Genomic DNA, 23,744 nt, shown 5'->3' on the forward strand with positions numbered 1-23,744 from the left:
TAGGCTCAACCCAAGGACTCAGTTCAGCATTCCACCCCAGTACTAATGGTGCAGCGGAAAGGGCGTACGCCATGGTGGAGCGCTACCTCCGCTGTTACGTCTCATACCAACAAGCGGAATGGTCAAGCCTGTTACCATTCGCCGAAGTCGCGTACAATAATGCAGTGCATAGCAGCACCGGCTTTACGCCCTTTCGCATTGTTTCTGGACGTGATTTCGTCGCTATACCTGAATTGGAGGAATCACAGGGTAACAAAATAGAACCACAAGAGTGGACAGAGAAAATACGTACACTATGGCCCCAGGTTAGAGAAGCGTTAGATTGAGCAGCAGATGTGTATAAAATACAGGCAGATAAAAAACGGATGGGTATGAAACCCTTTAGGGTGGGTGATCTGGTATACCTATCCACTAAGTACATCAAACTGCGTATACCAAACCGGAAGTTAGGACCGAAATACCTCGGGCCATTTCCTATACGTCATATTATAAACCCTGTCACGGTGGTCCTGAAACTACCACCCTTATTAGGCAAGATCTATCCTGTGTTCCACAGCAGTCTCCTAAAACCGGTAACGACAGTACGGGATAAGCCAGTGTGCCCTGGACCGATAGCAGGTGACCATTACGAAATAGAGGAGATACTGGACTCCAAACTTGACCGGGGGAAGCTCAAATACCTAGTCCGGTGGAAGGGATATCCGCTCGAGGAAGCATCCTGGGTCCCGGAGGCGGACTTAAATGCTGATAAACTATGCAAGAAGTTTCATAAAAAATACCCAGACAAACCAAATGCTATCACTAATACACCTATTTTATCTCTTACAGAGAGGTCCCTGGTGAAGGGGAGCCGCCTGTCGAGCCCTATCCTCCCGCTGGGCGCCGAACCGCTCGACAACTCACCTGGCTCAGCTCGCCCGCGCGGCAACACGGGCGTGGGATAGCATGGGGCTGCGCCTGCCCCTCCGACACGCTTCCTAGTTTCGGCCGGGACACGCGCACATTTACACGTGGGGGGGATGCACAGAGGCGCTTCGGTGGGGGGGGTGGAAGCGTCGGGGCTAGGATTTCACAGGGTCGGGTAGCTTTTGCTCGGGAAGTTTCTGACATGCAGCAGCTGGCTCCTATCACCGCCCCGCCCGTTTCCAGCCTGCTGATTTGCCACTGGCGGGGCGTTGTTCCGGGCTCCACCTCACAGCTGGCGGGCGCGGGATGGATTTAAGCGCTACATGCCATATGCATGGAGCGCCAATTTTACATCGTTACGACTGCAGCGTTTTCGGGACGGACAAGATTAAACCAGCATTACATTCCAACGTTGTTCTTGGTGGTTTGTCCTTGTTGCGCCTGAGGATTCTGAGACTCTCACCATGAGACTCTCAGAAAGAACCTTCAGAGCTGAAGTCACTACAAAGAGCTGAGTCACTGCCTTGCTCCTGAGAAGGCTGACAAAGAATGCTGGGCGCCTCCCACGCTTAGGAAGAAGATAAGACCTAATGGACTTTGCTGAGAGGAGAATCTTTTAGGCTGTTTGATGCCTTCTTGTAGGTTTTGTTTTTTTATGTGTTTTTATTAAAGTAATTTTTCAAGACTCCTCTGTCAACTTCCATGTGAGTGCGTTTCTGTGCATATCGGGCCACGGTCCATTCGTTTACAGGACCCTTTCCTTCACAATTGGTAGCAGAGGATGGTTCGATGGACCTGATCCGTAGCACAATGCACTAGCATGCCCACAATTAAACCAATGCGACAGGATAAAGTCGAGACCCGGGCCTTTACCAAGAGTAAGCAACTCCAAGGCCGATTGATGGAAGAACAAGCCAGGAGGACTTCAGCTGGAGGACTTCAAGCAACGGCCGGGCAGGAGAGCAAAGAGGCTGTGAGTTTTGAAACAGACGCCCCAGCTCTCAAGATGCACGTTGCAGAAGGTGATTTTCCCCCACTTGGAGGAGCAGTAAGTGGACGGGTATCCCCTAAGACAACGAGCGGAAGATCGATGGGAGAAGATGAACTGAGGTCCATAATACTTCAAACCTTCGGTCTCCCCACGACGTCCCAGAATCCAGCTGCTGATTTCAGCTTTTTAATGCAAGCCACAACTACACAAGCAGCAGCTCGAGAAAGGACTGAAAACACCAGGCCAGTAAGAGATTTCCAAACTTCTCCTGTAAACCCCCTCGCTGGCTGTAGACCTAAGGCAGGAAACAAAGGACTGCCTGTTTTAAATCTCCCACCAAATGTAATGGCGCCATCTACTGCCCAAACAGTTTTAGATCAGCCAGCTGAAAGTTTTACCCCCCCCCCCCTCCAACTGCAGCATTGTTAGCTCCGGTTGCATCTCAAATGCTGCCAATGCTGCCTGGGCGGGTTACTACTCAGATGACCAATACGGTGACGGCGGGCACAGCCTTGAATGTAAGGAATTCACCTCCTGAATCCGAAGTTACGAGTGCCATTGAGACATTAACTGCGCATTTTGGAACTGATTTTCAGTTGTTCCTTGCTCAACGTGAAACTGCAACTCGTGTTAATACCCCCTCGATATCTATCACCCATTCTTTATCTGTTGCAAATGGGGTGGGCACTCCCGTGGTCCCCCCAGTTTTTGGAGCTACTCCTGGGACTATGCCAACTGAAGTTGATGTTCCAGAATGCTCAAGATTTTCTGCGGGGGGGCAGCCGAGGAGGTCTTTGCATTCTGCACCACAGGCATGGATGATTCCTGAGTACATACAGCCTGAGAATTTGACCCCCCCATTGAAGGGGGCCCACCATTGAGTGACCAATCGGCAGTTTTTAGGCCAACTGCCATGATTCCTATGCCCTACTGCCAGTTTAAAAAATTGCGGCATCATGGGAGGCAGCATTTTTCTAATCCTACGCCTTCAAATGCAAATATTTTGCCATCCAGTTTTAAAACCTTACATATTAGTGGAAAGAATTTAGAGGAATGGTCTAAAAATGTACAGGTTATTCTAATGAGGATGTCAGAGTCTCAGTGCTGACATAGAAAAGGGAGGATGAAGCCTGAACTTTTGCCTGCTAAATCCCTTTGAAGATTCGGTCTCCTTGGAGATGAGGAGGGGGGAAACATTCCTGTGAACTGACGGGAAAAGGAACCAGGAGAGTGACTTGGAAGATAGCCAATGAGAAGCAGAGAATTGGGGATCGGAAAGGGAGGGATTGGGGGGCAAAGGTCAGTATTGACCGCGAAGAGCCAGGATCCGGTTGCTGTGCTCAAATACAGAGAAAATTTCCTTAAAGATTGGCAGTTTTGAAGTTCATTTATTTTGAGATAGCATCAAAACCTGACAGAGGGAGGGTGTGTTATCGTTATTGCTTGATCCCCCCCACAAACCCTGGACCATGGAAATTGATCTTTTGCATCACAAAGCATTTTGTGTTTTGCTATCAGCCATTGACCCTGCTTTGTATCCCAGTATTCCACATGGTTTAACTATATGTGAAGTTTGGCAAAAATTGTTTAAACTGTTTCGTTGCAAGAATTCAAATGCAACAAGCAGAATTTCCAGGGAATTTCGTTCTGCAAAATTGAAACCAGGTATTGATATGAATGCACACCTTTGTGAACTTAATAAAATGAGAGAGGAGTTAACCTTAAGGGGACAGCATGTAGATGAACAAAGTTTTATTAGTATTATAATTAACTCCCTAGATCCTAGTTGGGATAATTTTGTGTCCCGACTGGAAAACATTAGCCCTGAAAATATGTCCCTGGAAGTTCTGTCTGGTAAGTTAATTGCTGAAGACAACTTGAGAAAAGATAGGGCAACTTTCCATGGGAAGGATAGGCAAATGAGAAGATCAAATAGCCCCGACAAGATCTTTACTGTTGGAGAATGTTTTACTTGTGGGTCTAAGGGTCATTACAAAAGGGATTGCCCGCGTAATGTTAGACCACGCCAAAGGGCGCCCTCTGGTGGTCGATATAGAAAAAGATCACCTACCCCACATGGGAAGCCACAAAGTAACCCTTCTAGTCAGAGAAGGGGTAGATGGCCGAAGAAGGTTGATAAGAAGGACAAATTTGGTTTTGCTAGTAACCTTGTTACTGTAGTTGAGACATCTGAATTAGATCTCTCAAGGAGACAACGTGCGAAACTATGGCTGCTGGATAGTGGCGTCAGCAAACATATTGTGAATAACCGAAGTTTGTTTACTGAATTGAGGGGATATAAATCCGTAGTTATACCCAGTAGGAACAATTGAGGAGTAAATTTCAACCTTTTTTTCAGAATGTTCTGCATCACCCACCAAATTTTTATCCAAAATGCCTTGATTTTCTTACAGGTCCACCATATATGATAATAGGTTGCATCGTCACATTCACATCTCCAACATTTAGCTTGCAAATTCGAATACATACATGATAATTTTTTAGGATCTAAGTGCCATCTATAAAACATTTTATAAAAATTCTCTCTCAGATTTTGTGCTTGCGTAAATTTAACATTTCTGACCCAAATCTTTTCCCACGTTTCCATCATCACTGGTTCCTGAAAGTTTTGTGCCCATTTTATCATACAATCCTTAACCAATTCCGTTTCTGAGTCTATTTCCAATAAAACATTATACAACCTTTCCAAACCAGTACGCTGATGACACCCAGCTGTACATCTCCACCCCAGGCCACCCCAACGATGCCCTTGAAGTGATGTCCCAGTGCCTGGAGGCTGTACGGATCTGGATGGGGAGGAACAGGCTCAAGCTCAACCCTTCCAAGACTGAGTGGCTGTGGCTCCCGGCATCCCGATATAGTCAGTTGACTCCATCACTGACTATTGGGGGCGAGTCATTGGCCCCCACAGAGAGGGCTCGCAATCTGGGAGTCCTCCTGGATATGCAGCTGTCCTTGGAGGAACATCTGACGGCTGTAACCAGGGGGACCTTTTGTCAGGTTCGCCTGATTCGCCAGTTGCGGCCCTTTCTTGATCGGGATTCCCTGTGCACAGTCACTCACGCCCTCGTCACCTCTCGCCTTGACTATTGCAACGCTCTCTACATGGGGCTCCCCTTGAGGAGCACCCGGAGGCTCCAGCTGGTCCAGAACGCAGCAGCGCGGGTAGTGACGGGAGCAGCATGGCGCTCCCATGTAACACCGCTCCTGCGCGAGCTGCACTGGCTCCCAGTTGTCTTCCGGGTGCGCTTCAAGGTGTTGGTTATCACCTTTAAAGCGCTCCATGGCATAGGGCCTAGCTATCTTCGAGACCGCCTGCTGCTACCAACGACCTCCCTTTGACCCGTGCGCTCCCACAGAGAGGGCCTCCTCGGGGTGCCATCAGCCAGACAGTGTAGGCTGGTGACCCCCAGGGGGAGAGCCTTCTCTGTGGGGGCACCTACCCTCTGGAATCAGCTCCCCCCAGAGATAAGGAGAATCCAAGACCTCAGTGCCTTCCGTCGCGCCCTTAAAACCCATTTATTTAAACAAGCCGGGCTGGCTTAAGATGAAATTTTTAACTGTTTTTTAAATGTTTTAAACGTTTTTAATTGGTAAATGAGTTTTAATTGGGCCAAATTTATATATCTTTTAATTGTTTTTAATATTTGTTCTGCATGTTTTTTAATCTGGCTGTACACCGCCCTGAGTCCTCAGGGAGAAGGGCGGTATAGAAATCCAATATAAAATAAAAATAAAAATAAAATAAATATGCATCTGACTTTGATCTCTAATCTGTTTCACCAAATTTTCCTCATTTTGCATAACACCAATTTTTTGATCTTCCCTCCATCTAGCTTGAAGCTGACCATACTGAAACCAAGTATAAATTATCCCTTCTTCTTTTAATACATCTAAAGATTTCAATTGCAACTTACCCCTTTCCAAAAGAAGAAGCTCTTTATAAGTAATCTGTTACGATATTTTCAGGATCAGACTCAATAAATGAATTAAGAATTAGATATTCAAATAAAGCACTGTTTATTTACAGAAGGCATTCTATATTCACTGAATAATCACAGATAGAAGCTCAGAAGGAATGCATACAGCTCCTTATATATACATGGGGTGGAGCTAGATATGGGAGTGGTTAAATATGAATATATTAAGTAGTGAATAATAAGTTAACCCCTGATACCCTGGTCATGTACTATTTACATAATGAAGAATAAGGCATTTACTTGTGACAAATCCCCCTCTAAATGCCGATTCGATATATTACAACAATTACATTCAGATTCAGAACAATATAAAACTTGTAACTTAGAAGTCAAGTATTTATGCTGCTTAGAAGGCAAAGGCTTTGTCAATATGTCAGCTATTTGCTCTGATGTTTCGCAATGAACTGCTTTAATAAATCCATCCTGAGATAACTGCCTCACATGTTTGAATTTTATATCTATATGTCTGGACCTTTGTCCAATAGCATCAGATCTAGATATTTCAATAGCAGCCTTGTTATCTTCATGCATGATAAATGGTAATGAAGGTTTCTTCCAAGTGTTTGACAATAAGTCATTAAACCATATGAGGTTATTTGAGGCTTTAGACAGACAAACATATTCTGCCTCAGTCGTTGAGGTGGCTACTAAATCTTGTTTACCAGTGTACCAGTAAACTGGACAATCGTTAAGGAAAAATATATAGCCAGATGTGCTTTTTCTACATGTGGTATCGCCAGCCCAATCCGCATCGGCATAACATGTGAGGATGGGCTCTTTGACATTATTAGGTTCCAATAATAAACAGGAGTCTAAACTATTCTTTAAATATCTTAATATTCTTTTGACAGCTTCCCAATGATATAATAATGGTTTGCTGACGTGCCTAGACAACAAGTTGAGAGGCAAAGCAATATCAGGTCTAGTCCAATTGGAAATATATAGAAGGGAACCGATGACTGATCTGTAAAGTGTATTATCTTTAAATTCAGGGGATGACTCATCTGTGTTCCTCAAAAAATCAGTTTGCATGGGAGTGTCACAGGGCTTAGCATTATTTAAGTTACATTTGTTCAGAAGTTCTATAATCTTATCTCTTTGAGAAAGTTTGAATCCCCTTTTTGTTTTACTGATTTGAACTCCAAGATACTTATTTACCTTACCTAATGATTTCAAAGAGAAATGTTCATTTAGTTTTGTTACAAATGTCTCTCTCCTCTCTTTGTGTTTACCTATATACAAAATATCATCCACATAAATTAACACAAATTCTAGAGAATCACCCTCTTTTTTGACAAAGAAACAGTTATCTGCAGTTGTAGCATTGAAATTCATAGTTTTGAGTACTTTGACTAAACATTCATACCATCATTTGCCAGATTGTTTCAACCCGTATAAACTTTTGTTTAGCAACCACGTTTCATTTTTGTTTGTGTATTGACTATGAGGTGCTCTTACATATATTTCTTTATCTAATTTTGCATGTAGATATGCAGTCTGTATGTCGTATTGGAATACATCAAGGTTAAGTGCTGATGCTATAACCAGAGCTGTTTTAACACTCTCAGTTCTTACTGTGGGAGAGTATGTGTCTGTGTAATCCTCGGGATATTTTTGTGCATAACCTTGTGCAACTAGTCTAGCTTTGTATAAGGTGTTGCCTCCCTCTAAGTTTTTGATTTTATATATCCACCTGGTGCCAATAACAGTTTTATCTTTAGGTGCAGGTGTAGGTGTGAATACATTTAATTCTCGTAAACTATCCATCTCTTTAGTCATGGCTGATTCCCACTTTTTCTTTTCTTCGGGGGGAAGTTTTAACACTTCCTCGTATGTGTTTGGTGTTGATGTTTCTCCATCCATATACATTACATAATCTTTGTATTTGTTTGGCACTTGATTTCTGTTACTTCTGATCGTTCTTTCTGGTTTACTATCATTGTCATGTAAATACCTTGCTTCCTTTTTTGTTAATGAATCTGTCTTTATTTTGTGTTGACTGTTTGTCCATGTTTTGATTTTGTTTTTATGTGAGTTGTGATTGTATTCTTCTCTAGTCCTTTTTTCTTGACATTTAGTGTTTGGATTAGTGTTTGGGAATATTTCATTAAGATGTATTTTAGACCAGTTGGCCTGTTCATGGAATACAGCCGTTCTGGAAACTATAAATTTGTTATTATTATCGATAAATCTGTACCCTTTTGTGCCTGTTTCGTATCCCATGAACCTAAGTCTTCTGGATACGTTCTCACCTTTATGTCTCAGTTGCTTAGGTATGTGTACGTCTGCAGTGACTCCAAATATGTGCATGTGTGCTATTTTGGGTTTCCTACTATACATTACTTCATATGGTGTCTTGTTTACAATGCTGGACCAAGTTCTATTTTGTGTATAATTGGAATATTGTAAAGCTTCTCACCAGAATTGTTTACCTAAGCCAGCATCTTCTAATGTGCATCTAATCATGGTTTGTAATGTTGAATTCTTTCTCTCTACCACTCCATTTTGGAATGCAGAGAAAGGGCTAGATGTGTAATGTAACATCCCTTTGTCTTTTAGCCATTGGGAGAATTCCTTTGACATGAATTCACATCCCCTATCTGTCATAATTTGTTTTATTCTAATATTATGTTGTGTTTCTACACGTTTGTAAAACTCCTTAAATTTCTGAAAAGTTTCATCTTTGTGCTTTAATGTATAGACAAACCCATAACGACTATAGTCATCCACAATGGTTAGAAAATAACGTTTTCTATATGTGATTGATGGTGTTAATGGACCAACTAGATCCATGTGTACCAAGTCAAAAATTTTGTTGGTTGATCTTGTTGACTTTCTGGGTTTGGGACTAGTTTTGAGTTTTGTAGATTTACATACTGAGCATTCCAAATAGTTTTTACAATTTTTTATTTTAACACCTTCAGCATGTTCAGTCATCTTTTGTACTACAGGAAAACTGGCATGTCCTAATTTCCTATGTAAGACATGAGCACACTCATCATGAATTGGTTTACCAATTTTAGGTTTTTTGTCATTGGATGTGTCTTTGTGATTATGAATTATCTCATGTTCCTCATTGTCACTATTACTATTGTCTCCATTATCTATGTCATTGTTATCTTCCATGTTGGAATCAATGTTGTGTAACCATCTCTCTTTTGTCATCAAATAAGGTAGACCTCCTTTGATAATCACAGTACCTATGTTTATTCTGTTTTTCTCTAATGTTGCTCTTCCTTTTGAGAACACAATATTTATGTCAGAATCTCTGCTTAGTTTTATTGCACTAAGTATGTTATGAGGTATTTCAGGTATTAACAATACCCCCTCTATTTTTCCTAGGCCAGGTAAGGTTATATTCCCTCTACCTATGACTTGGACCTTTTCTTGATTAGCTACTTTAATTACAATTTTATATTCTACAAATGAAGATAATATATTTTTATTATTTGTAGTGTGATTAGTTGCTCCAGAATCGATAAGCTATTCGTTGTTCTCTGGCTGTTGTATGTTAGTGTTGTCATGTTTGTTTAACCCATTCAGTGAACCAGACCTTCTATCCTTTGAATTATCCCTGCCCCCTCTATGTTCTCTATAGTTGGGTGGACTTCTATATCTATGTCTATCAATGGATGACTGTTTGTTGTGGTATCTATTTCTATGGTCTGATTTTTGTCTTTCTCTGAGGAGTTTAGGACAATCTCTCCTATTGTGTTCCTTGGATCCACAGTTGTGGCATCCAATTGGTTCATGATATCTTTCTTGAAATGCTACCTTCTTATATTGTTTATGTTCCATGTGATTGTTACAACGACTCCTCCTTGAATTATCTTCAGCTATTAGCTTATTAGATAGATTTTCTATGGATAAATATCCTAAATTGATTGTGTCTAAATGTGATATATAGTTATCCCACGATGGGTCTAGTGAGTTAATGATAACACTCTTCATTGTTTGATCTGAAATTATCTCCCCCCTTAAATGCAGTTCTGCTCTGATTTTGTTTAAAGATATTAAATGTTCACTTATGGTAACCCCTGGCTTTATCCTAGCTGAGAAGAAATCTTTAGACATTCTTGTTGTAGTGGCTACACTTTCACTGTGAAACAATTTAAACATGCATTGAATAATTTCTGAGACAGTCAGATTTTGCTTAATACTGTGGTACATGGCAGGAGATACACTGGAAATTAATAAGAAAAATGCTCTATGGTGTAGGCAGTCCAATTTTAGAGTCCAAGGTCTTTTTGGGGGGTTAGTAATAAAAAATAATAAGTTTTCTTTTAGAAAGACAACCTGGAGCTGCTGACACCATTCTTGCAAATTAATACCATCTATTCTCAGTTTTGGGAAGTCATTGGGCAAATTCCCAATATTGTTGGATCCATTACTTACAACTGGGGGTAGTCCGTGATCTTGTAAATGTTGAAAGTTGCAAAATGGCGTGGGTATGCTTGCAACGAGTCTGAATGGTTCTCTGCGTTCCTCATGTCCTCCGAAGCTGTCTGCGTAGTCTTGCACATGCGCGTTGTTCATTTCGCTCCTGAAGCCGTCGTGAGAGGTTCTCGCTGCTGCAGCTCCCCCGCATTGCTCTTCCTCCGAGGAATCGGTCTCCGGCTCGATCTTGGGAGTCCTGGTGGTAGCAGGCGCTCGCTTTCTTTCGTTGAGGACGCTGGTCCCTGGGATCGTCTGTGGTGTGGGGTGGTATCTGCAGGGCTCTCTGGGTTCAGGCGTCGGTGCTCTCGTCGTTTGGATAGAAGCGGGTAGATTCTGAGATGTTTGCTTGCTTGCTTGTCTTTTCTTTGTTTTTTGACTGCTGTCTTTCGTTGATTCTTTAGTGATTTTCAATTTCGGTCCAAATGCTGCAAAGAGCGTTTTCATTGCTGACTTTACCCGCATATCTATTGAAGTTTCTTCGATTTCTGTGTCTGATTCTTCTGAGGTGTAAATTTTCTCCCTTTCATTTCTTGCATCGAGTAAGGCTTTTCGCGCCAGATATTTTGAATCCTGCTTTCTGATTGGCTCTGCTTCGCTCATCTTAGGGGTCTGTTGAAACCAAGATGGCTGCCATTCGAAATTTTGCGCGGGACTGTTAGTTTTCTTTTTCGCTGTATTTTTATCTGCAGGCAGATCGCTCACTGTTTTTGAGTCTTTAGATTCATCCGTAACGATGTGCTTCTCTCTCGCTGCTCCGTTGTTTCTTAATATGTCTTGGAGGTTCGCGATGAGATTTTCATCGTTCTTTTGGCTTTTTAAGAGTTTTAGTATCTCTGACCTGAGTTCGTTGTTTTCTATTTCGTTTTCTTCTTGGTCATCAGTTTCATCCATTATTTCTTCGTTGTCTGTAGTGCAGTCTTCAGATTCTCTCGATATTGCATTCGTGGATTCATCGATCATTTCTTGATCTGCTTCCATTTCTTTGCTGTATGCCCTGGTGTTGGGCCTTTCTCTTTTGTTTCTGGAGTTTTCTCTCTCAGACATATTTAAAGTTTTATTGAGTCAATTCAACCATCCTCTGCTACCAGATTGTTATGATATTTTCAGGATCAGACTCAATAAATGAATTAAGAATTAGATATTCAAATAAAGCACTGTTTATTTACAGAAGGCATTCTATATTCACTGAATAATCACAGATAGAAGCTCAGAAGGAATGCATACAGCTCCTTATATATACATGGGGTGGAGCTAGATATGGGAGTGGTTAAATATGAATATATTAAGTAGTGAATAATAAGTTAACCCCTGATACCCTGGTCATGTACTATTTACATAATGAAGAATAAGGCATTTACTTGTGACATAATCACCTCTGTTTTTTGCTCTATACTTATATTTTCTATTGCATGTCTAGGATTTGCCCATATGGGTATCTTATAGTTTAGCTTATATTGATACTTTTTCCAAACCCTCAACAACGCATTTCTAAGTATATGACCCTTAAACACTTTATCCACCTTTTTTTCATATAACAGATAAGCATGCCATCCATATAACAAATTATAGCCTTCTATGTTTAACATTCTTTCTTCAGTTAAGTTAAACCAGTCGCTAATTTGTGATAAAACAGCTGCTTCATAGTACAGTCTTAGGTTAGGCATTTTAAGACCTCCTCTCTCACGTACATCCTGTATAATTTTCAGTTTCACTCTTGGTTTCTTCCCACCCCAAATAAAAGTATTAACCCCTTTCTGCCATTCCATCAAATTTCCGTCTTTCTTAAGCACTGGTATCATTTGAAACAAAAATAAGAACCTAGGTAAAACATTCATTTTTATTGCTGCTATCCTTCCCAGTAATGATAGTTGTAGCTTTTTCCAATTTTCCATTTCTTTCTGTACTTTTTGCCAGAGAACTTCATAATTGTTTTTAAACAATTTCGTGTTTGAGGCTGCAATATATACTCCTAAATACTTAACCTTTTTAACTATTTCAAACCCCGTTATTCTCCCTAAATCTTCTCTTTGAGATATGGACATATTTTTAATTATCATCTTTGTCTTATGTTGATTTACTTTAAATCCAGATACCTTACCATATTGACCTATTACGTCCAACATATAGGGAGCCACTTCTATAGGTTGAGATAAAGTAAGAACCAGGTCATCTGCAAATGCTCTTAATCTATAATCCTGCTGTCTAATTACAATTCCTTTTATTTTATCAGATTCACGTAACTTATTCAACAAAACTTCTAAAGTTAAGATAAACAACAATGGCGACAAGGGACAACCCTGCCTTGTACCTTTCTCAATTTTAAAGACTTCTGTTAGGCCTCCATTAACTATTATTTGTGCTGTTTGTTCCTGATATATTGCTCTAATTGAGTGTATAAAATACTCCCCAAAATGCATTTTTTCTATTATCTTAAACAAAAATTGCCAATTCAGTCGATCAAATGCTTTCTCTGCATCCAAAAATATGAACGCTGCAGGGACCTGGTTGTTTTTTTCCAAATATTCCAATAAGTTTATAATTTGTCTAACATTATATTTCATTTTCCTCCCTTTTATGAAACCTGATTGATCATTATGAATTGTTTGTTGCATAACTGGCATTAATCTGTTCGCTAATATCTTAGCAAAAACTTTATAATCAGTGTTCAAAAGTGAAATTGGCCTAAAATTTTCAGGTTTGGTACAATTTTGATCTTCCTTCGGGATCAGTGAAACAAAAGCTGTTCTCCAAGAGGGTGGAACTCCTCCCCCTAATTGAATTTTACAAAATAAAGCTCTAAGCGGTTCTACCATTTCAAACTGTAAATTCTTATAATAAACAGCTGTTAATCCACCTGTTCCCGGAGCTTTCCCTGTTTTTAACTGCTTAATTGCAGCAATGATCTCCTCAGAAGTTATTGGTTGATTCAATCCTTCCCTCTGTTCCAACGTTAATTCCGGAATATTCCCTTCCTTTAAGTATCTATCTATATCTATACCTTGTATTGAGTCACTAGCATATAACTTTGTATAAAATTCTAAAAAAGCCTTTTTGATCATATTCTGTTGATAAACTTCCTTACCTCTAAATTCTATCTTACCAATGACTCGTGATTTCTGTTTTTTCCTCAGCATGTAGGCCAACCACCTACCTGGTTTATTGGCATTACAAAATGTATTATGTTTAGCATATTGTAAGCTAGTTGCCACCTGATCAGCCATTAACATATTAAATTGCCCTCGTAATATATTTATTGTTTCTTTTACCTTCTTATCTCCTGGATTAAGTATAAGTAATTGTTCTTTCTTTTTTATTTCTTCCTCTATCTCTTTCTGCTTCTTTTGTTGATCTAGTCTATGTTTATTATTCATATGTATTAACGTACCCCTCATATAAGCCTTACTAGCATCCCAAACCATTTCCATAGAGGTACCCTTGTTCATATTAATAGCAAAAAAATCTTTCATTTGTTTTTTAAGCTCTTTCACATTTTCTTCATATCTAAATAAATTTTCATTTAACCTCCAAGATCTCCTTTCTCCCCTCTCCTGTTCAAATTCCACCCAAACCGGACTATGATCAGTTAAAATTCTTGGACATATCTTCGTCTTCTTCACCCTAGAAATAAAATCATTTGTGGTTAGTATAAAATCAATCCTGGAGAAGGATTGATGTCTATCAGAAAAGAAAGTGAAGTCTCTTTCCTCCACATTGCGTTCTCTCCAAATATCTCTCAGTTCTATATCTTCCATCATATCAAAAAAAGATTTAGGTAATTTTGCACGTATTGAAATCTTTGATAAACTTTTTTTATCTTTCTGTGTGTCTATTACTCCATTCCAGTCACCCATTAATATAAAAGATTTATAATCCCATTGTATTATTTTAGTGTGTAAAAATTTATAAAACTTGTCTTGTTGCTGATTAGGGGCATATATTCCAATTCAATTGCAATATATCTTCCTTGATCATCTGCCTTGATTAAATTAGCTGATAATCCTTTCTTTACATATATAACTAACCCATTTTTCTTCTCTGGCGCTGATGCCACAAAGTGTGTACCTAATCTTGAGTTTATCAAATATTTTTGGTCTAATAACCTAATATGTGTTTCTTGCAGACAAATAAAATCATTGTTAAATTGTTTCAAGTAATGAAATACTTTCTTTCTTTTTTGTGGTGAATTTAGGCCATTAACATTCCAAGATAGAAATTTAGTTGCCATCTTTAGCTTTTCGAAGCCGCATGAGCATCAGCTGAAGATCCTCCTCCACCTTACTCTTTGGCCTAGCCCCCCCTCCCCCCCGCTTCTGTTTTCTGAACTTCTTGAGATAGATCTTGAGATTGTTGCATTTTTAACTGTTGTTCTTGAAGTTTATAAGTTGTTATAAGTCGTTGTACTTTCGGTTCTCCCTTCTTAGATGGTTCCAGAGTTGGGGGTAAGCCCCCAAGATCCAAGTCTTCTTCCATGATGATTCCTCCAGCTGCAACTTCAGCATAAGTTTGTATCTGCTTTCCATCTTTTTCTTGTTGTATCATCTCCATTTTCTTTCTACCCCCCCCCCCCCGGTGAGGGTGGGTATCCAGCCTTTAAAACATTGACATAGAAATCTTTTGCCTTCCAGACTGTGTTTAACCAGTATCTTTCTCCACTATAAGTCACTATTAGACCAGTTGGAACGTCCCATCTGTATTCCACTTGTTGATTTCTCAGCTCATTTACCAAAAAGCCAAAATCTTTTCTACTTCTCAACATCTTTGGGGGGATCTCTTTCAAAACCACCACTTCTTGCCCAGCCACCTGAACCTTATTCTTGTAGGAAGCTTGTAAAATATCATTTCTGATCCTCCTGGTTGTAAAATAAATCACCACATCTCTTGGCAGCTGTCTTTGTCTTGCCAGCCAGGAGTTAACCCTGTAGATTTTATCAATTCGGCTTGCCACATCTTCTGGTCTTTCTTTAATTATCTCTGCAATAGCATCAGCACAAATATCCTTTAAATTTTCTTTGCTGTTTTCTTTCAGGCCTCTCAATCTCAAAGCAAATTCCATGGACCTGTATTGTAACATTACCAATTCATCATCAACTTTCTCTGTTTTGGTCATGACATCTCCCATTTTGCTTTCCAAATTTAAATTGGCTTCATTAATTTCTTCCACTTTCTCATCCAGCTGGATAACAAGTTTTGACAATCCTGATACTGTATAAACAATATCATCTCTTATTTCATCATGCTTTATTGCAACCACTTCTTTAATTGACTTTATATCCTCCTCAATTTTCTTTAATTTCCCTTCCACAAGTACTGTTAAGTTATTCATTGCTGTAGCTTGATTATTCATAGCTTCTTTCATTGCTGTTGCTTGATTATTCATGGCTTCTTTCATAAATTCTTTGAAATCATTAAGAGCAGCCTCCTGACTCTGTGAATCAGCCGGAAGTTGTGCTTTCTGTGTCACCACTGACACAACTGGAGAACCTCCCCCTCCTTTAACAACTCCTGGCTTAACTTGTTTAGAAGCCATCTTTTTTTTCTTTTAAAAAGATCTTTTTTTTATTTTTTCAAAGCCACAAAGTCCCTTGAACAACTTTAAAATGCTTGTAATTTATAGTCTCTAATTAAAATAGTCCTTTCTCCACAAACTCTCACTTCCCAGCAGCTTTAATCCACTCTCACAGTGCAAAGTTCTCAATAACCACTTTCGTTTCTGACTTTCACTTTCAAAACCATAAGAAAGACGCCATCTTCAGCCTCCAGCTCAAAGAAATTCAGTTTGAAACAAAGTAAATCCGGAGTTAAGCTCTGTTACTTTTAAGGCTTGTTCTCCTGTTTCTGCTCTGCCTGCGCTTGTAATCAATCAGACTCACTTTTTGACAGCAGGATCGGATGCAGCTTCTAGCTCTGCTTACACAGAGTTGTCCCGGATTCGGAGCTTCTTGGCGGGCTGACTGGGGAGCTCTCACCCTCCAAGCCTCTGGAATTATTCCAGAGGACTTTCGGGGAGCTCTACTCTCACCCACCGGCTCTCCTCTCCTTCTTTTCCCGAAGGGGAGGTTTTTCAGCCACCAGACAGCCGATTTGCGCTGTCAAAGCAGCTTTTACGAAGTCACGGGGCTGGCGGTCTAAGGAGACCATCCACAAAGCCTGCGGTGCCAACCGGAAGTCCATTACTCTCCTATTTCAAAGGCTGAGGAATCTGATGTTACAAACCAGGTTACCACTTTTGATAGTGATGATGATGAATCCCAATTTGATTCAGCTGATGATGTTGAAGGTACACAAGAGAAGGGGAATTTTAAAGGTAATTGTAAAAATGTTTTAAGTAGTAAGAAGTCTGTAAGTTTTAACCTAAAACAGGAAAGGAGTGAGCTTGAGAATGCCAACGCAATCTCCATTGGCAAGCCATTACATGATGAATGTGCTCATCTTATGCATCATAGATTGGGTCATGTAAGTTTTCCAGTAGTACAAAAGGTATCTGAATGTTCAAATGGAACTAAGGTTAAAGATTGTAACGTTTTTCTGGACTGTTCTATTTGCAGGATTGCAAAGTCAAAAACAAGTCCTGCACCCAAAAAATCCCTGAGATATTCTGAACACATATTCCAGTTGGTACATATGGATCTGGTGGGTCCCCTGAAAGCTTCTTTTAGTGGAAATCGTTACTTTCTGACAATTGTGGATGACTATAGTAGGTTTGGATTTGTTTACCCTATTAAATCTAAGGATCAGACATTGTCTAAGTTTAAGGAATTCTGCCGCCTAGTGGAGAACCAGCATAAGGTCAATATTCAAAAGATTTTGACCGACAGAGGAACTGAATTTTACTCAGCACAGTTCTCTGATTGGTTAAAACGGAAAGGCATAATACATTTACGAACTTCGCCTTATTCGCCATTCCAGAACGGAATTTCAGAAAGACAGAATGGTATGCTGCAGACAATGGTAAGATGTGCACTTGAGGATGCTAACTTAGGTTTTTCATATTGGGCGGAAGCTGTTTCGTATGCAAATTATACACTCAACCGGGTATGGTCCAGTGTGGTACAAAAGACCCCATATGAGATAATGTATGGCCATAAGCCAAAATTGGCACATCTTCAAGTATTTGGAGTAATGGCTGATGTCCACATCCCAAAAGAACTTAGAAAGAAGGGGGATAAAGTCTCAGCCAAACTGAGGTTTATGGGCTATGAGACAGGTTCTAAGGCCTTTAGGTTTGTGGACTCAAATGGCAGAATAGTAATATCCAGGTCAGCCACCTTTTATGAAGGCACTAATTGGAGCAGGATCCATGCAAATGAGATCCTGGCTCAAGATCCCCCTGTCAGGGTTTTGATTAATCCCATTTTTGGCTCTGGGACAATCTCACCATTAATTAGAGGGTGGACCGTGGCTTTTCCAAGTTGCAATATTCTGAAATAAAACCCGAAGAAATATTCTCTAATAAAACTCATTTATTTGTTATAAAGAAAATAAAACATCTCACTAACTAAGAAAAGTAATTGTTACATTTTGAAATAGTTTGTGCCAGCTGCTTTTCTCAGCAACTGACACCTCTGGCAAGAGAACAAAGGAAAGAGTGTGAAGGAATGTGGGTGGATGCGGATACACGTAGCTTACTGATAAGAAGTTGACAAGCTACGGAAAGTCTGACAGTCCAAAAATAATGAGCTCAGCTGGTAAATAAAAGAACGCAGTGACATTCCCCTTCTTTGCCAGTTGAGCGAATATCAGGTACATCATCAAATAAGGCACATCTTCTTACGCAGATACTCGTGTTGAGCTGCTGGGAGTGGTTTGTTGAGCATATCAGCAATTTGATCATGTGTAGATACATACTGCATTTTAACAAAACCTTTTTTCACTAAATGTTTTATGTTTTGATAACGGATGTCAATGTGTCTGGACCTAGAACCTGTAAAATGTGATTCAGAAATATAAACCACCGATTCATTGTCTTCCATCACAGTGATCGGTCGGATCGGGTGTGTCCAGATATCTGTGACTAAAGCATCAAACCAAGTTAGAGAATTACATGCATCTGAAACACAAGCATATTCAGCTTCAGTAGATGAACAAGAAACAAAATTCTGTTTACGTACTTGCCAATAAACAGGACATCCATTTAAGAACATCATATAACCTGAAGTACTTTTACGTGATTTCTTATCACTTGCCCAATCAGAATCTGCATAACAACATAATTCTGCATAATCAGTATGTGTTGGTTCTAACAATAATTTCATGTGTTTGGTGTATTGTAGGTATCTCAATAATTTCTTAACGCATGTCCAATGAAACTGTTTTGCCTTACCTATGTGTCGAGATAAGAGATTAACACTAAGTGCAATGTCGGGTCTGGTTCAACTACTAATGTACAATAGTGACCCAATGACTGAACGATAAAGTGTTTCATCCTCGACCTCAGGACTTGCTTCTTGTGTCAAGTTGTGAAAATCTGTTTGCATGGGTGTCTTTGTTGTGTTAGCATCCTTCATGTTGCAATGATGCAAAATTTGTTCAATTTTATCTTCTTGTGAAAGACTAAACCCCTTCTGTGTTTTTTTAATCTGAACACCTAATTAAGTGCTAATATGACCTAATGATTTCAATGCGAAGTATCTCTGCAAAGCTTTGGCAAAAATTTCACTCATTTGCTTATTTGGACCAATATAAACAATATCATCAACATAAACAAGAACTATCTCATATGCATTGTTAGATCTTTTTGTGAACACGCACTCATCAGTTTCAGACTTAATAAAGCCCATTGAATTTAGTTTGTCAGTAAGACATAAATACCACATTAAACCAGATTGTTTCAGACCATAAAGACTTTTGTTTAGGAACCAGGTATCCCCTTTTTGCTGTCGGAATCCTGGAGGACCTTTTACATAGATCTCTTCATCTAGGTCTGCATGTAGATAAGCCGTGTCAACATCAAACTGGATAACTTCTAAACCAAGGATAGTTGCAGTTGCTAAAGCAATTTTTACACTCTCAGTTCTGACTGTCGGTGAGTAAGTATTTGTGTAGTCCTCAGGATAACGTTGAGCGAAACCCTGAGCTACAAGTCTGGCCTTGTACAGTGACTCACCATTTGGTTTCTTTTTGATTCTGTAGACCCATCGAGTAACAATGACTCTTTTGTTTGCTGGAGGTTTTGCAGGTGTAAACACTTTAAGTTTCTTTAGACTGTCCATTTCAACCTGCGTTGCTTCATACCATTTGTCTTGCTCTGAATCAGGAAGCTGCTTGATTTGTGTGAAATTATCAGGTGGAAGTGTAACATTGCAAATCAAAGGCAAGGGTGCTTTTGTCAGTTGCCAAGAATATCGTTGTGGAGGGATCCCTTTTGTGGCCCTCTTGGAACGTCTCGGAACAACTGTCCAGTCTTCTTCTGCTTCGTCCTCGTCCTCATATTCATCGCTAGCGTCAACATCTGCGGCTTGCGAAGATGGAACATCGGGTTGAGAAGAACCAGTGGAATCTTGATCATCAATCTGCGTAGCATCAGCAGTATCATCTCTGGGAAAATAAACTCCAGGATCATTGGAATGAATCCTGGACCAGTCAATATCTTCCTCAAAATTAGCAGATTGGGAAATCACAATTACATGTTTAGAGTCAATAAATTTGCTCCATTTTGAATTTTCATCAATGCCCATAAATCTCAGTCTCTTTGCTGCTGGACCTCCTTTTCTTCTTTGAGCTAAGGGAATGTTCACCATAGCATATGAACCAAAAATATGGATGTTTTTAAGATTGGGCTTGTACCCGTACAACATGAAGAAAGGAGTCTGATTTGTTACACTGCTCCAAGTACGGTTGACAATGTAATTTGCATATTTTATAGCTTCACCCCAGTATATCATATCAAGGTTGGCGTCTTCTAGGAGACAACGCATCATGGTTTGCAGTACCTCTCCGTTGTGAGCCGGTGTGTCAGGCGCCGACGTCTGATGAAGAATTCCATTCTTACGCATCCAGTCCTTGAAACGCTGAGACATGAATTCAGCACCATGATCACTCTGGATTCTGGCGATGCGAACTTGGTGTTGGGTAGAAACAAGGGCTGCAAAGTCTTTAAAGATCTGAAAGGTTTCAGATTTTTCTTTCATGGGATATACATATCCATATCTAGAGTAATTATCAACAATTGTTAGAAAATATTTTCTACCACCAAATGATGGCGGGAAAGGACCAACTATGTCAATGTGAACCAAATCAAAAATGCGTGTTGACAGGCGTGTAGCGTGTTTGGGAATGGCTGCTGCTTTGGATTTGGCCTTTTTGCAGACAGCACAATCCAAAAACACCTTACACCCCTTTAGATCCAAACCTTTTGCGAACTCCGGCATCTTCCTAAGAACACGGAAACTGGCATGCCCCAATTTTCTATGCCATTTATGGATACACCTAGAATGCAAAGGTTTACCAGTTAGTGAATTCTCAACATTAACATTTTTATGTGGAACCTCAGGCTTGCTCTGAGCAACCTGTTTACCAATTCTATTTTTGTTGGCTTTAGGAGCCTTAGGGGTAGCAACAGGATCTCTCTCTGGGCCTGTGCTCTCCCTTTTTGGAGTTTGTATACTTGCCTGTGTTTGTGTTTTAGGCTTTGGCTTTAAGTAATAAACACCACCAATTAATATGGTTTCAGCAACAATATCTCCATCTTTAACTATGTAGCCTGCTTTTTCAAGGTGGTGAACCTGGAATTTTAACATTCTAGACAAGTGACTCTGGCTAAGCAAGTTACTGGTTGCTGTTGGTATGTAATAAACATCAGGAATGAATGCATCGAGCTCTTCAACATAAACAGTTCCTTTTCCTTTGACCTGACAAGGATGATTGGAAAAAGAGTAAAGTTCACGTAGTTCTGGTTCAGGCTCGTGCATTTCTGTGAAAAGTTCCTTTCTGTAGGTAACATGCAATGCTGCACCACTGTCCAAAGTCCACAGGAGTCGTCTGTCGTACTCTGGTTGAGGTTGTAGATCATTGGTCAAAGCCAATGTGGCGAGTGGAGCTTGTGGATCACGCTTTGGACCACGATGACCTTGTCTTCCGCCTCTGCCTCTGCCTCTGGAGTCTGTACCTCTGGGCTGGTATGAGACAGGAGCTGGAACTCGTTGGGGACAATCCCGGGTGGCATGTCCCACACGATTGCAGGTGTTGAACCTTGGCATCCTTGGGGCGTAGGCTCTTCCTCAGAAGGAGCGCCTAGCTGGAGCTCTTGATGTGGGTGGTCCTCTCAAATGTGGCATGGCCAACATGAATGCCTCTTCTTCAATTAAAAGTCTACAGACATTGTCCACTGTGCGTTGAGCAATTGGGACTTGGTTAATTTTTGTAACAGCATCTTTCCATTCATAATTCAATGAGTTAATGATGATGCTGATCATTTGAATATCTTCAATATTATGGCCTCTTTCTCTCAATTCTGTTCTGATTCCTTTCAGTTTGGTCAAATGCCCTCCAATTTGTTCACTGGGTTTCAATCTCGAACCGTGGAGTTCAGACATGAGTAAACATGAAGATTCAATTGAGACAGGCCTGTAGCAATTTTCCAATTCAGCCCAAATTTGTCGGGCTGTTGTATTTGGTGGAAAAGTGACCTGCAGTTCAGTATCCATGGATATCAATAATATTGTGCGAGCTCTAATCTCTAAATCTCTTATTGCAAAATTCCATGGTTGTCCAGGAGGATTAAAAATCATGCAGTGAGTGCCTTCTCTAAGAAGCAATAGTGTAATCTCACTGACCCAGGCTTTATAATTATGTCCTGACATTTTTAGTTTTGACTCACCAGTTAGTGGAGAGACAGAAAATGCCTGGTAAGGAGCATGCATTTGGTATGCTGGCTGTGCTGGCAGAAATGCCTGTGGTATTTGCTGTGCCTGTTGTGGACCTAAAAATGGTCTTGGTTGTGCCATTGGAGGTGGACCAGGAGCTGGCCCTGTTTGCACTTGTGGCTGTGGCACATATGCAGGCATTTGTGGCTGCTGTTGCATTGGAATCTGCTGTATTCCAACTGCCATTTGTGCTTGAGCTTGCCTTTGCTGCATTGAGCGTAATTGTGTTCCATCTAAAAAGACACCAGCACCACCAGGGGGTGTTGGAGATGGGGTCTGTGGAGACACTTGTGGCATTTCAGCTTGAATATTTGAACGAGCAAATGACACGTTTGCTAGCGTCTGCTGTAATAATTCAAAGTGCTCATCTAAACTCTGTTCTCTTTCAGCTTCCTGTAGTAAATTACTTTTGCCAGCAGATTGTGCTGCACCTTTAGCTTCGGGCAGCCCAGTTACAAAAAATGACTGCATGGCAGGTTTACATGTAACTTGATCAGGGAGACTATTATGTGACGTGTGCACTGCTCTCTGTTTTAATTGGCCTGACACAGAATCCACCAGGGGGTGTGTCTTTGGCTCTGAGGAAGAAGACAAGATGGCGCTTTTGTAGATTCTTAAGTCACAAGGCTCTGTCTTATCTTGCTCAAGCATAAACAAATCCCTCTTAAACCGAGACAGTTCATTTTCATAATATTTTACGTGCTCATGATAGGATTTGATGGCCATCTCACGCCGAGTGAGTTCAGGGCTTTGAGGAAGATAGTAAATTACTTCTCTCTCTGCGTGGGGGTGAAAAAGCTTTGCCGTTTGTGGAAACTTTCTTGGCCTAGCACCAAGCACATCATAATCTGAGGGCTCCGGGAGGATAGATTTATAGCATGCAAATTGAGAAGAAAAAGCTACCGACCTCAGTCGCAATTCATTATCTTCAAAAGCAGCTGTTCTGTTATCTCTCCCTTGATGCATTTCCGAAAGCATTTTCAGATCTTCCTCACCCATGGACCCTTCTTGTTCCAGTTGCGTGGCTGTAGCAAGGGGCTGGAATCCTGAGGGTGTTTCTATCTCCTGCTCTTCATCCGAAGAGGATAAAGCTCTGGGCTTCATTTTGCCCTTTTTCTTCTGTTTTGGCATCTTAGCAGATAGATTAACGTTCCTCAGTCGTAAACTAATCATCTAGCTAATTAGCCTAGGCGGTCTTATCAGAGTAGCAAGCAAGGAAAAAAGCCATAAATTCAGCCATCCGACTGCTACCAGATGTCAGGGTTTTGATTAATCCCATTTTTGGCTCTGGGACAATCTCACCATTAATTAGAGGGTGGACCGTGGCTTTATTAGTTATTATATTATTATAATAATATTAGTTGCAATATTCTGAAATAAAACCCGAAGAAATATTCTCTAATAAAACTCATTTATTTGTTATAAAGAAAATAAAACATCTCACTAACTAAGAAAAGTAATTGTTACATTTTGAAATAGTTCGTGCCAGCTGCTTTTCTCAGCAGCCGACACCTCTGGCAAGAGAACAAAGGAAAGAGTGTGAAGGAA

General features: G+C 40.4%; 1 pseudogene; it reads right to left on the reverse strand.

Annotated features, from left to right (window-relative positions):
• Window positions 1-1,831: 1,831 nt before the first annotated feature.
• On the reverse strand, window positions 1,832-23,327 carry LOC139317690 (uncharacterized; annotated as a pseudogene).
• Window positions 23,328-23,744: the final 417 nt, after the last annotated feature.

Source organism: Pituophis catenifer, unplaced genomic scaffold (assembly GCF_029215685.1).
Source record: "Pituophis catenifer annectens isolate HBS135680 unplaced genomic scaffold, rPitCat1.0.hap2 SCAF_5, whole genome shotgun sequence".
Taxonomy (NCBI): domain Eukaryota; kingdom Metazoa; phylum Chordata; class Lepidosauria; order Squamata; family Colubridae; genus Pituophis; species Pituophis catenifer.